Raw genomic sequence first — 15,345 nt, forward strand, 5'->3', positions numbered from 1 at the left:
ACAAACTTAGCAACATCTCTTTTCATACCAGCCCACCAAAACAACTTCTTCAAATCTTGATACATTTTTGTTGCACCTGGATGGATACTCAATCCACTCCTATGGCCCTCTTCCAGAATACTCCTTCTCAATTCAGACACCTCAGGAACACAAACTCTACCTTTAAATCGCAGGATGCCATTCTCATCAATCTCAAAATTACCACCATTACCCTGGTTAACCATAGTAATATGATCAACTAGAGCGACATCAACTTGCTGACCATTCCGAATATCTTCCAGAATTCCACTAGTCAACTTCAGCATACCCAACTTTACACTATCAGCGGAAACTTCACAACCCAAACTCATATCACGGAACTGTTCAATTAACTCAAGTTCCCGAACCATCATCATAGACATATGTAGAGACTTTCTACTCAGTGCATCTGCAACTACATTAGCCTTACCGGGATGATAACTCAATTCAAAGTCAAAATCCTTCAGTAATTCTAACCACCTTCTCTGCCTCATATTTAACTCTTTCTGATCAAACAGATACTTCAGACTCTTGTGATCACTGAACACTTCGAATCTGGAACCATACAGATAATGCCTCCACATTTTCAGCACAAATACAACAGCTGCAAGTTCTAGATCATGCGTAGGATAATTCCTCTCATGAACCCTCAACTGTCTAGAAGCATAAGCTACAACTTTACCATTCTGCATCAAAACACCACCAAGACCCATCAAAGAAGCATCACAATAAACAACGAAGGACTCACCAGGATTAGGCAAGATCAACACTGGAGCACTGGTCAACCGCTTCTTCAACTCAACAAAACTCGCTTCACAAGCTGCATCCCACACATACACTTGACCCTTCTTAGTCAACTGCGTCAACGGCAATGCCAACTTAGAGAAGCCCTCAATAAATCTGCGATAATAACCCGCCAACCCCAGAAAACTGCGTATCTCAGTAGCAGACTTCGGAGTCTCCCACTGTAATACGGCATCAACTTTAGCAGGATCAACGGAAATTCCACCACTCGAAATCACATGGCCAAGGAAACTCACTTCCTTCAACCAGAACTCACATTTAGATAACTTTGCATATAACTTCTTTTCTCTTAACACCTGCAAGACAAGTCTCAGATGTCCTGCATGCTCTTCTTCAGTCTTAGAATATATCAATATATCATCTATGAACACCACAACAAAAGTATCGAGGTACGGATGAAATATGCGATTCATATATTCCATAAACACACCTGGAGCATTAGATACACCGAACGGCATCACAGTGTATTCATAATGACCATACCTCGTACGGAAAGCAGTCTTCGCAATATCATCTGACTTCACTCTGATCTGATGATAACCCGACCGCAAATCAATCTTACTGAAAACATGAGCTCCAACCAACTGGTCCATCAAATCATCAATCCTCGGCAATGGATACCGATTCTTGATAGTCACCTTATTCAACTGCCGATAGTCGACACACAACCTCATCGTACCTTCTTTCTTCTTCACTAACAATACTGGTGCACCCCAAGGAGAAACACTTGGACGCACAAACTTCTTCTCCAGCAATTCCTCAAGTTGCTTCTTCAGTTCAACTAATTCAGTTGCCGACATTCTATAAGGAGACATCGACACTGGACTCGTACCTGGTACTAAGTCAATGGCAAATTCGACTTCACGTTCTGGAGGTAAATCACTTACATCCTCCGGAAACACATCCTGAAATTCACAGACAACAGGCAATTCTACACTCACCACTTTCTTATCCGTTTGCAGAGACGCAAATAAAGCGAATATCTGAGCTTCATCTTTCACAAATTCCCCCACCTGCCTAGCAGATAGAAATCTTGCCTCATCATTCTCACCAACTTCAGAAAACCGTACCGTCTTCCTATAGCAGTCGATAAACACGCCATAGAATTCTAGCCAATTCATTCCCAGAATAATATCAATTTGGTGCAAGGGCAAGCACACCAAATCAACCACGAACTCTCTCTCAAAGATCGTCAAATGACAATCTCGACAGACAACAGAAGTCTTCACAGAACCATTAGCAGGAGTATCTATCACCATACTTCCGCCTAGGGACGACATACTCACACCAATCCTGGTCGCACACTCATACGAAATGAACGAATGAGTAGCACCAGTGTCAACAATAGCAAGCAATTCAACATTATTAATCAAGCAAGTACCTTTAATCAGATTATCTTCTTTAGAAGCTTCAGTCCCACTCAGAGCAAACACCCTACCAGTAGTATGAGCTGCAGTAGCCGCCTTCTTCGGTTTCGAGCACTGCAAACTGATATGGCCTTTCTCGCCACAATTAAAACATGTCGGACCAGCATCCTTACATTCAGTAACTCTATGACCAGCCTGACCGCATCGGAAACATCTCAGCACTTTCTTGGTACAGCTATCGGCACGGTGGCCTGGCTCGCCACACTTGAAACATTTACCAGCTATGGAAGATCCTCCCCCACTTGGCTTCTTCTCATCTACCACTTTCTGTTTACCTTTACCATTCGGAGATGTATAAGGACTACCACGATCCTTATTCTTCTTCTCACTCAGACTTTTGTAGTGAGCAGTCCTAGCCTTGCTATCTTCATCAAATATCCGGCACTTATTAACCAGTGTAGGAAACCTACGAATCTCCTGGTAACCAATGCCTTGTTTGATCTCTGGACGCAACCCATTCTCAAACTTGACACACTTGGATTCCTCAGCATCAGCATTATTATAGTGAGGGCAATACTGCACCAGCTCTTCAAACTTCGAAGCGTAGTCAGCAACAGACATGTTACCCTGCTTCAGTTCTAGGAATTCCATTTCCTTCTTACATCGCACATCAGCAGGAAAATATTTCTCCAGAAAGGCCGTCTTGAACCTTTCCCAAGTCATCTCAGCACCTGGTACTGCAATCCTCTGGCGAGTGTTATCCCACCAGTTCTCAGCCTCTTCAGATAACATATGCGTACCAAACTGCACCTTCTGTGCTTCAGTACACGTCATCACCCGGAAAATCTTCTCAATTTCCTTCAGCCAAATCTGAGCACCATCTGGATCATAGCGCCCTTTGAACGTAGGAGGGTTATTCTTCAGAAACCTTCCCAAATTCCTAAACTCGTCGACCGGCGGATTCTGCTGCGCCTGCATAGCCTGCGCCATAGCAGTCAAAGCTTCAGCAATCGCACGATCATTTTCTCCAGCCATACTCTGCACAACACAACCACAACCGTTAAATATCGACAGTGTCATCCACACTAATCGACCAACAGGGAAAACCTCACACTACGACTCGACTGGACTGACCATGCTCTGATACCACTAATGTAACACCCTTCTACCCAAACGACATAATTATATATTTTATCAGAGTACAACACTGTAGAAGAGTTTACATTTCATAAAAACATAACACTCATTACATTACAACATAAAACATATTATTTAATACTTAAAACTTCGCAGCGGACAACAACACCATCCTTCTTATTCGGCATATAACAATTCATAAAAATGGTTCAACATCATCTCAATAAAACATCCCAACATGTAGTCATCATAAACAACATAAATAATAATCAACTATCTATCGAATCCCATAACCCCGGTGTCACATGACCAGAGCATTTGACTCGACTCTGTAGAATAACTCTACACTTATTCTTCGAACCTCAACAATAGCTACTCCGCTTTATCTGCACATTGCTCATCATAGATGAACATAAACACATGCAGAAGGGGTGAGAATTACATTATTAAGTAATAATATAACGACAGAAATATGAACCTAAATATATTTCACATATACCAACACAATTCATCATTATCATCATAATCAATAACTCATGAACATCAACAACACAACACATCAAATGCAATGCACACACCCATGCATGACTCAACACGACTCGGTATACCCATTTTGTGACCAACACAGGATCACCACTCCCAGATTCATCACCATAGAATCCGAGTTCCCCGCAAGGAACTAAGCCTCTCAACAAGCCCGGAGTCAACAACATCATTGGAACTCAGTCCGTTCATCACTAGGCATCGGCCTTTCATGAATGCATGCACATCAAACATGCATCATAATCAACATAGCAACAACAGCATCATATAGTCATGTCATCGTCATCATTAATACATTTTATCACAGGAGCATATCACATCATGCCACATAACCAAACACAGTATTAGCACACCCTACTAATATCTATACTACTCAAGACAACGGGAATCGATCCCTCGTATGTCATGCATCAGCTAAGTCACCTTGCTCAGCCGAAACAACTAACAACTGCACAACAACAGCCCAGGAAAACCACAAGTCTGCCCATACGCGTATGGCCTATACCCATACGCGTATTGCCCAAATCCATACGCGTAATGCCCGTCTCATACGCGTATGTTACGCGTATCACATACCCATACGCGTACCAACAGAGACCAATTTCACGTTCAAAACCTCATCTCTTCCACTCATACGCGTATGACATACCCCATACGCGTACCACATCCAGGGATACGCGTATCACACGCGTATGGCGCGTACCAGCGCCAAAACTCCCTTTCCTAAGCCCTCCCATACGCGTATTGCCTAGTGCCATACGCGTATGACCAGAATCCAGTTTTCCAGATCTGCTATGAGTTTTCTCTGCTACGAACCTGTCCAATTCAACCGTTCACAGTCCCAATTTCACACCAAATCACTCATATCACCTAACACGAATCATACCCTATATTATCTCACAATTTCTAACGCTATTGCATCTAATTCCTACGAATTTCCTTCGGTTAAAATCCCAATTTCGTTCATACGATATTCCATCAATTTCAGCATATTATTGTTTAATAAGGTTCAGACCCCTTACCTCTTTGGATTGAAGGAAGCTCTGAGCAATCTTTGGCCTTTTCCTCTTCCTTCTCTTTCTCTTCAGCGCTTCTCCCCTTTTCTGACTCTGAGGCAAAATACGTGAAAATGAAAACCTTCAGTTATCTCCCTTGGCCTCTTTTACCCAATTCCACTTTTACCCTTCCACTCTTCATATTCCAATTATATTATTTATTTAATTATTATTAAAATAAATAATATCTATAATAATAATAATAATCCAATAATTCAACTTTATTTAATTAAATTAACAAAATACTATTAACTCAATTAAATAATTCCCTTATTTTAATCGGGGTGTTACAGGACCAACTTTCAATTCCTGCGATTTTTACGAGATCAAGTTTGATTCTCAGTTCTGAATTCAAAATCATATCCGATAAAAGAATTGAGGTTCCTCAAAATCAAGCACTGATCTAATTTCGTCAAACACTGATCTAATTTTGACTGATCGTTCATCTCAACCTTGCTCCGTAAAGATATGATGCCAGCAAACATCCTTAGGTCGGGATCCAATTTTACGATGTTATGGTCGACCAGAAGTCTCGATCCCAAACCCTCGATGAAGCTGGTCACTAAATCTCCTCATATCTAGATTTAGATTCATAAAGGCAAGGCCGTCCAACCAAGTAGTATACCGAGACCACATACGTTCAAATGGTCCCATATTTGGCTCGCTTCATATGTCTCGTCATCATAAAGTCACACGTCAGATGTCTCATCATCGAAACGACAAGAACCCGGTCCTAGACAATTACCAAAGGCCCGAGACCATGGAATGATCAAGGAGTTGCAAGATGATGGGGAGCCTCGAATGTGGGGTAACTTAGGAGATCAGAAGATCGATCAGATATCCGTCTGATGGAGTAAGTAAGGGCCATACGACTCTACATCGGCGAGAGAAATCCCTAACACCCCGACCTCATTCCAAAGGGAAGGCTATATGGACGGCAGATGGCGTGAAATATTGGGTATAACTACTCGGGGGATCCTGTATGAGACAAATTTGAGATGACATTAAAGATCTTCCGACCACCATAAATTCCAATCATAATCAACCTGATCCCTAAACAAATATCTGAGCATCTGATACATCCCATAGAAGATCCAAGTCCAAAGGAGATGGTCCAAATAATCCGGAAAGCAAGGTCAAACTCATCAGTTAGACATTTGTCATCCACAAAGCCGAAGACACAATCCTCCTAGTCAGCTGACCATCAAGCTGCCTGGCCAACACATCCGAGGGCGAGCCCTTAGTATACACTTGTGGCTAACCGCAAGTTTTAATTAATGTGTTTTTGTGAATTATTGATATAATAGTGAAATGAAATACATACATCTATTTTCTATTATATTCTTGTTGCTTTACTTTCTGCTTTGTTCCTTCTTCAGGATGCCAAAATGAAAATGCACGTGAGAGTGAATCGGGGTGTAACCAATATAGTTGATGTAACACCCTAAACCCCTAAACTTATAAATGAAAAATTAGTCGATAATTTAAGGTGTCACCAACGATAAACATTCAACAAGTCTTCTACAATTAGAAAATACGCACCAAAAAAGTAAACAACATACAACATCTGTCATCACATGCTCACCTTCACTTATGGTATTATCGCAGTGGAATCATATTTAACACAACAATAAAACATAACAACTTCCACTTTGGTCTTATAAAGACTTAACTTTAACAAAGTTATTCAATTGGAGTTATAACATCCACTCATAGCAGCTTTTAAAACAACTCATTATAAAAAGTATTAAACTTCAACAAAACAAAGTAAGTCAATTTCAAACATAATAAAAATGCTTCATCCCCGATGTTACAGAATCAAAGCACTAAACCATTGAGGAAGCGATAAACAAGTGAAAATAAATTCAAGAGCTATCTTTCACTTGCAACATCAACTTCTAATAATGGTTATCTGCAAGATGTCTATGGTGGACAACATGACGCAAAGGAGGTGAGAAATAACATTCAATATAAATAATGTAAAGAATGCTAAGCTATAGAACATACAACAAACACATTACATAATCATCAACATCATAGTCTCACACTCATTCATAACAACATCCACATATTCTCAACCAATAAACAACATCATTAAAAATCAACTACATATGCAAATATGTATGCAATATAATCCACAACCGACTCATTATGCATGTGGTACCATATCATAAACAATTGGTTCACTCAAGAACCGGGTTCGCCCAACTTGAATCCTGAATCCACCTGCTCGGATTCTGGACAAGTCATCAATCCACCCTACTCGAATTGCAACTTGCCCCTTTCATCAACAACAACGACATCACGAATGTATGTCAAAACACGTCAATGCAACAACAACAACACTGTTTAAAGTCCAGTCCCGAAAATAAACAAAACATGTATTGACCCAACGATAATAACTCCCCTACTTGAACTATTATTCACCAACACAACAACAACATCAATATTATATGATAACCTCAACATAACAACACAATCATAACAACATCATCAACATCAACATCCTCAACACAATAAAATCATATATTCCACTATTCAATATATACTTAATTTAACACATAATTATATATAACATCACTTAATTCATCAACATAGCTCATGATCATACCACAACACATTAATATCACAATTTACAACATTCAACACAACATATTCGTCACAATATATACTCCTGGCATAACATCAACAATAATATTCAACTAAGATCTATTTATCCTCAATTAATTCATGTTAGTACATCACACGCAACCTCTGAAAACATTACCATTTAATAATAATTCATGTTAGTCTTCCAACACTTCGAACTGCGTCTCAAACAGAGTCACGAGTCTCAAGTTAATAAAAACTGTATTTGAACCAAATCAGCCTAATCGATGACGGTTGGACCATCATCATAGCTGACGCCCCTCAGCTGTTTCGCGACTCACTGAACTGCTGCAGAATGCAGAATTCTACGTTTTTAAACTCTTGGAGGCTTTCTGGACCTCCGATTTCGATTCCATAAAAAGCCAAACGTTCAAAATTTGACACCCAATAATTATATAACAATTATACAAGAACCAACGCAAATTATACATACCCAACATCTATTAATCATGAATCAATCATGAAATTAAGGTTATGTTTTCAAAGCTCCAAGCACACAACCAGGGACGGAACCATAGATTTTGAACTGTGGGGATAATATATTAATATATAAATTTATTTTTATTTATTTTTAACTCATAAATATATTATATTTATTTTTAAATCATAAATATATACTATATTTATTTTTAATGAAATTTTTCTCTAAAAAAACATTTAATAATTTTCTAAATTTTATTATCAAGAAAAATATTGTTTATGCATTTTTTATGAGATCATAATATTAATATAAAATCCTATAAATCATTTTTTAAGAGATTTAGGAAAAAACTATTTTGAAATTATTCAAAAAAAAAAACAATTTGAATATATTTAATCTGACATTTTTTGATTTAATTATTAAAAATAAAAACTCATATTAGTTTTCGGACAGTATCCTAAACAAACATTCATATACTTTATTATTTTTACCTAATTTTTAATAATATCTTCATAATAATAATATTATTTTAATTAATTTAAAATATATGATTTTAATTAAATATATTGTTTTGATAAATTATAGCCTTGAGTTTTTCTCCCATCTTTCAATTCCACGTACTGTAACCCTTCTCACTTCTCTCCCTTTTATTTATTTATAATAAAACGTGTTCCCACCTATTTAGATAATTCTCTTATCACCCTTATAATTCTCCACAATTCTCACCTTACCCCTTATTCATATACTACCTCATAATTTCTTTTTAATTAAATTATTAATTAATTTTTACCATAAAGCCACAAATTTCTACCATAATTTGTTTTAACTAAAACACATAATAATTAAATAAATACACAAACAATTTAATTAACTATATTAATCGAATTTGGGGTCTTACAGTTGACACATGTCGCAAAGTCCAAATTTCAGGGGTGCTGTCAAAGAGTTTTGTACGTCCAACCAAAAATTGAACCCCCTCAGCATCCACAACACCTATAATTTCAAGGGATGCTGCCAAAGACGCTTTGTACGTCCGACCAAAGCAATTAAATCCCCTTAGTATCGAGCGTTCCTGTAGATTTCATGGGTGCCGTCGGAGACGCTTTGTACGTTCGACTAAAGCTATCAAATTCCCCCAGCCCCGAGCATGCCTCTAGATTTCAGGAGTGTTGTCGGAGACACTTTGTACGTCTGACCAAATCAATCAAATCCCCTCAGCGCCGAACGTGCCTCTAGATTCCAGGGGTGCTGTCGGAGACGCTTTATACATCCGACAAAAGCAATAAAATCCCCTTAACGCTGAGCACGCCTCCAAATTCCTGGAGTGTTGTCAAAGACGCTTTGTACGTCCGACCAAAGCAATCAAATCCCCTCATCCCTGAGCGCGCCTTCAAAGTCCAGGGGTGTTGTCGAAGATACTTTGCACATCCGACTACAATAATCAATTTCCCATGGCCTTACACACTTTCAAAATCAAGGGGAGCTTTTGGAGACACTTTGCACGTTCAACTACATCAATCGATTCCCCCTAGGGGTGCTATCGGAGACGTTTTGCACATCAGAACTATCATTCAAATATCCCATGTTAAAGAACTACATGTAATCATGCGTAGCTGGCGCACCCCTTTTGAATATAGTCAATCCAATGGACGTGAGTAGTGGAGCCTAGAGATGTCCACTTCGATCTGAGCTAATTCCTTGGGGAGAGGTACATGGATCCTCTACCCTTGGTCGGAGAATGATCCTCTGTAATGCATAATACCATTTAAAAAACATAGCCACATCTTGCCGGTTTCATGTCCCTCGTCTGTAAGTATGATTCAAAGCATAAGTGCATTTAACCGAACTCATGCTTTATTGTTATGAATATGATCCAAAGCATAGTCATGCCTAATCGGTTCAATGCTAAATCATTACTGGTGCAATTTAAAGCAATCCATCTCAAAGAATGATATGTAGAAGTCTGGAGCGACTATAAATGAGTTAGATTTATAGCAAAATTTAATAAACAAGTGCTTAATATTAAAATATGATTATCTAACCCCTTGATGATTTAAGAAACCGAAGGAATAGATAATTTAATTTTCAAGTAAAATATAAAATAAATAAAAAAAAGGAACCACTTATAAACAATTAAAAACATAAAGTGCATAGGCTGGGATTCGAAGCATGTCATGAATTATTTTTCTACTCGATTATTTTCTTAAATCGTGGAAATAGATGATATTTAAAATAAATGGAGCGTCCTGGTATTATACTTTGATTTTTTGTTCGATGAAATGAAAGTTTTATCATAAAATATATTATTTGTAATAACGAGTAGGTAAAAGGAGAAAATATTCAACAAATGACAATCTGGGAATCCCCAAGACGTCACATCAATAGGGATTAAGACATTAAGCAATAATTGTAGTCATGACACTTACGAATTAATCATGTCACACTTATTCTTAGACCCCACATATTGAATGATGAATATAGATTCTCTGTAGTGACTAAATGACCCTGCTCAATCACAATCATTCATTTCAATCTACCTCATGCAGTCAACAATATTAACTAATACGTAAATGACTAAGATTGAAGTTGGGCCAAAAACATGAGAAAGGGAGCAAGAGATGATCTGTTTCAGTGAATGAAATATCACATTATGACAAAAAAGGTAAAGAAATTCAAAAACATAAGTTCTAAAACGCGTGCAGAAGAACAAGTTGAACTTGGTTGTTAGAGAAAAATAAATCTAACATTTGTGATTTTTTTTTCTCTAAGACATGTGCACAAGAGAAGGTACACAATATTCTAATTGTAAATACCTCACTTTTGAAGTTTACTAAATTTGTTTTTTTTTTACCTTTTCCACTTTAGTATCTACTTTATTTATTATTTATTTTAAAATCTCAACACTTTTGATTATTACTTATATTGATACTTTTTTACATATGATCCTAACACGAACCATTGTGGGCACAACTTTTATTGAGCTAGCGTCCAACTTGAGAAAATATGGTTGGTTACATCAATATCAATAAACTATTCATTAAATAAAATATCATCAAACTTTCAAATATATTATCTTTTATTTCAAAAATTATACTAACAAGAAGATAGTATATTTATAATTAACAAATATTAAAAAGAATTGAAATTACCTCATTTTGCCACCTCATTCATTTCTCATTTTTTATTTTTAATTTTCTCACTATTCATTTTCTTCTCTTAATTCAAATTTCAAATTCACCTCACATTTATTTTTTTCACACTTTCTCACTTTCATTTTAATTTTTTTCCTCCATTTTTATCTTTATATTTTATTTTTTAAATATAAATAACAAAATTTGAAACTTTTTTTAATTTAATGGAGAAAAACACAGAAAAATGTTAAATTTCTAAAACACAAAATTTATTTAAAATAAAAACATAATTATTTTATAATTACTATATATAAAAATTATTTATAATTTATATGATTGTTGTTGTTTTTATAATTAAATAACTCATTTGAAATTCATATATATCTAAATACATTTTATACTATATCAAATTAGATACACCATTCGATCACTATTATAAACAAATCTGACTTTTTTGGTACATTTGACTATCAATTTATCTAATCCATATATCGACTAGATACATTGACAGTCAAATGTATCAAAAAAATCAAATTTATTTATAATAGTGATCGGAGGATGTAACACTTAATAACAATGCACACAACTAATTTTTCTTCTCACGAGTCTCTTTTTTATATGATTATGTAATACAATTGAGTTTATATGATCATTATTCATTTTATAATTAAGTAGCACATTATAAATTAACATGGATATCTTAAAACTTTTTATATTGTATGAAATTGAATATCACTCAATAATAATGCACACCACTAATTTTCTATTTCACAAGTCGCTATCAGAATGATATCTTTTTATTTTAATCAATAATTACCTTTAATTAAAAAATGTATTATTTATTTTCAAATGTGAAAAAAAAATTCCAATTTTTTTTTCATTTCAATTTTTTTTTCACTTAAAATAGTCATAATACTAAATTATAATAATGTTTTGGGATTTATTAATAGTCCCAACAATTAATATTACATGAAGCTTAATCATACATAATTTAAATTAACTTTAATGACTAGAAAATCCAGAAAGAAAATGGCCTTATTAATAGAAAAGTTTGTTCATCCGATATAAATTTTTGAGTTTCCTAAATTAAAGAGTTTTTTGTGTTATAATAAATAAACAAATCCTCCAAAACCTTCCAAACTAAAATTCTTCTATTATTTTCACTCAATCCTTTATATTTTTTTAAGTCATCTCCTATCTCCCCCTCCAAATTCGTAAACAATATGGTTTTGATTTCTATTTCTCTTAATTGTTTAAAAGTGAATTTGTTCTTATTAGTATTGAATACAAGGGGAATATATCAATAATATTGATGTAAAAGATTTGTGTATATTGATAGTAGTGTATTATCATAGTTGTAACTGATTCGGTGAAAACAAGTGTGACTTGTCGGTTCAGTGATCAAATCAATGAATCAATAAGTTTCTTGATTCAGCATATTGATCTTTTTATCTTTATTTTTTTAGCATAATTATATTTTTGATCTCTTATTTTCATTTTTTAAAGTTTTCGTGTCCTATTTTAAAAATCCATTTTTATTAATATTTATAATTATGTTAATTATTTATAATAATTAATAATGTTAAAATTACAAATATTAAATTTTGTCATATTTTAAAACCGGATCATTCACTTTTCAAAAATATTAAGATTGTATTTTAAAAATCCTTTTAATGTTTAATGTAATCAAAGATTTTTTATTTATAATTATAACATTTCTCTCTAATGCATTCTCATCAAATTTATTTATTATTAATCATATACTATAATAAATTTAAAAAATCAGAAAATTAATTATATAATATAATAATATTATAAATTAATAAAAGTTTTGAAACATGTTACAAAAATATTTCAGTAAGATCTCATTATTTGGAGAAAAAAATTTATTTCACATTATTTCTATTATAAATCTCATTATTATTTTTTTAAAAGTCACATTATTCTTATATAGACTTTTTTTTCACTCTATCTTTTATTTTTTATTATTTATATAGAGCTTAATGTTTGTTTATCTTCTAGATTAATTTACTAGTTTATGGTATTATTATATCAAACAATTATATTTTTAATTTTTGGCGATTTATGAGTATCGACAAGAATTTTTTACTCAAATACCCCACATTTTTAATTTTTTTTCTAAAATAACCCAATTTTCAAACAAATTCTCAATCTACCCTAGTTTCAAAAGAAATTGTTAAGACGTAGGTGTCAGACCAATTGACGTTTATCCTTAATTTTTAAGAGGGGACACCAATTGAATTGGATACATCACATGTTGTTGTCAATCCAATTAGCGTCCATGTATGCTATATGAGAGGAGACGCCAATTGGTCTAGCGCCTCATTGTAATGTGCAATTTTTTTTTATAAATAGAGGTGTTGTGTGATTCATTTTTCTACACCTCTTTGCATCATATTGCAAACATGTTTCGTATTCGTCGCCGCTATGGAAAAGTGATTTATTCGAGAGACAAGCCTTCGATGGAGATGCTCTTTTGGAACATATGTCGTTTCGAGCAACTAAAGAGGGAGCTGGTTCGTTGGTTAGATGGGAAAATATCAGAATGAGAAAAAATTAGAAGTATTGAGAGTCTCGATAGTGTATTTGGTTGGGTGCGAGTAAAAACTGATAAGGATGCTAGGGAAATGATGTTTGGACCAGATGACATCAGTTTGATTATTATAATCAGTTAGAAATGTTGTTTTTTAATATTGTGGTTAACTATTTTCATTTGTATTCGATATTTGTTGTTTGTGTTGTTTATTTAGAATTATTCGATTTTAAGTGTGCTTATGTTGGAGTGATGTTTGTTGTCAACTTTGTTGTAACAAAAAGTTATTAATATATAAAAGTTCAAGGTTACAAAAATTGAAAGGAGATACTAAATTATGATGCAGAGGTTGCTCCTAGATTGAGACATTTGTTCTTATTGTGTCCGGGTTGACGACATATACTACATAATCTTATCATTTTATCAATCGTATCCATTTCTATTCTAATACGCGTGTTGTTTGGCCGTCCTTTTTTATTTCTTCGCATTCCATCGTTGTGCCAAACTATGTCCCCTTCATATGGAGGCCAGTATTCCTCCATTGCTAGCATTGAGAAGCTTTCGTTATACACATTCATGACTATAATGGCCTTGTAAACATCAGATAGATGGTTGTAAGCGTCCTGACGAGTATGTGCGCATGCCACAATGATATGGGAGCAAGGAATATGTAAGGCCTGAAACTTTCCACAGTCGCCCCAATTTCTGTTTAGTCTGACAGCATAGAATAAATTTGGTCTTCCCTCATTGTGGTCCATTGTTTCCTATACTATTAAGCTATATTTGGTATTTTACGCTATAGATGGAAAACATTCTACTAGTAATAACAGAATCATATTCTGTTCAGCTATGTTTGGTAAACATCCTGCTAGTAATAACAGGATCAGATTTTATTCAATATTGTAATTGTACAGCTGTATAATAGAATTAGAAATTACAGTATTATAGGCATGATTATAGGAGCTAACAAATGCCTCATCTTGTATATAATGTGACCTATCTATTTTGAGAAATACACAACGTGAATCAATTTCTACATGGTATCAGAGCCATGGAAGGAGAAAAAGATCCAAAATCTTCAGTAACAGGAGATGAGCAATCTCAGAAGAAAAAGCCATCACCCTACGATCTCACCTCCAACGACAACCCTGGAAGTGTGATTACGTAAGTGCAGCTGCGGGGTGAAAATTATGATGAATGGGCTAGAGCTGTGAAAACATCCTTAAGAGCAAGGAGAAAATGAGGGTTCATTGATGGAACCATAAAGAAACCCGAAGAAGAATCCTCTATGATGGAGGATTGGTGGACTGTTCAGGCCATGTTGGTGTCATGGATCTTGAATACGGTAGAACCTAGTCTGCGAACGACCATGTCCTATTTTGAAACCTCTAAGGAGCTTTGGGACGACATAAAGGAGAGATTTTCTGTCGTAAATGGCACGCGCGTTCAACAACTCAAATCAGAATTGGCTCAATGCAAACAAGGAGGTTTGTCCATGGTGGGCTACTATGGAAAGTTGAAGGCTCTGTGGGATGACTTAGCAAACCATGAACAGGAACTGGCCTGCACTTGCAAGGGGTGCACGTGTGGTATTCAAATAAAACTTGAAAAACGCAGAGAAGAGGAACGATGTCACGTGTTTTTAATGGGCTTAGATGATGGGCTA

The sequence above is a fragment of the Lathyrus oleraceus genome, chromosome 5 (assembly GCF_024323335.1).
Source record: "Lathyrus oleraceus cultivar Zhongwan6 chromosome 5, CAAS_Psat_ZW6_1.0, whole genome shotgun sequence".
In the NCBI taxonomy this organism is placed as follows: domain Eukaryota; kingdom Viridiplantae; phylum Streptophyta; class Magnoliopsida; order Fabales; family Fabaceae; genus Lathyrus; species Lathyrus oleraceus.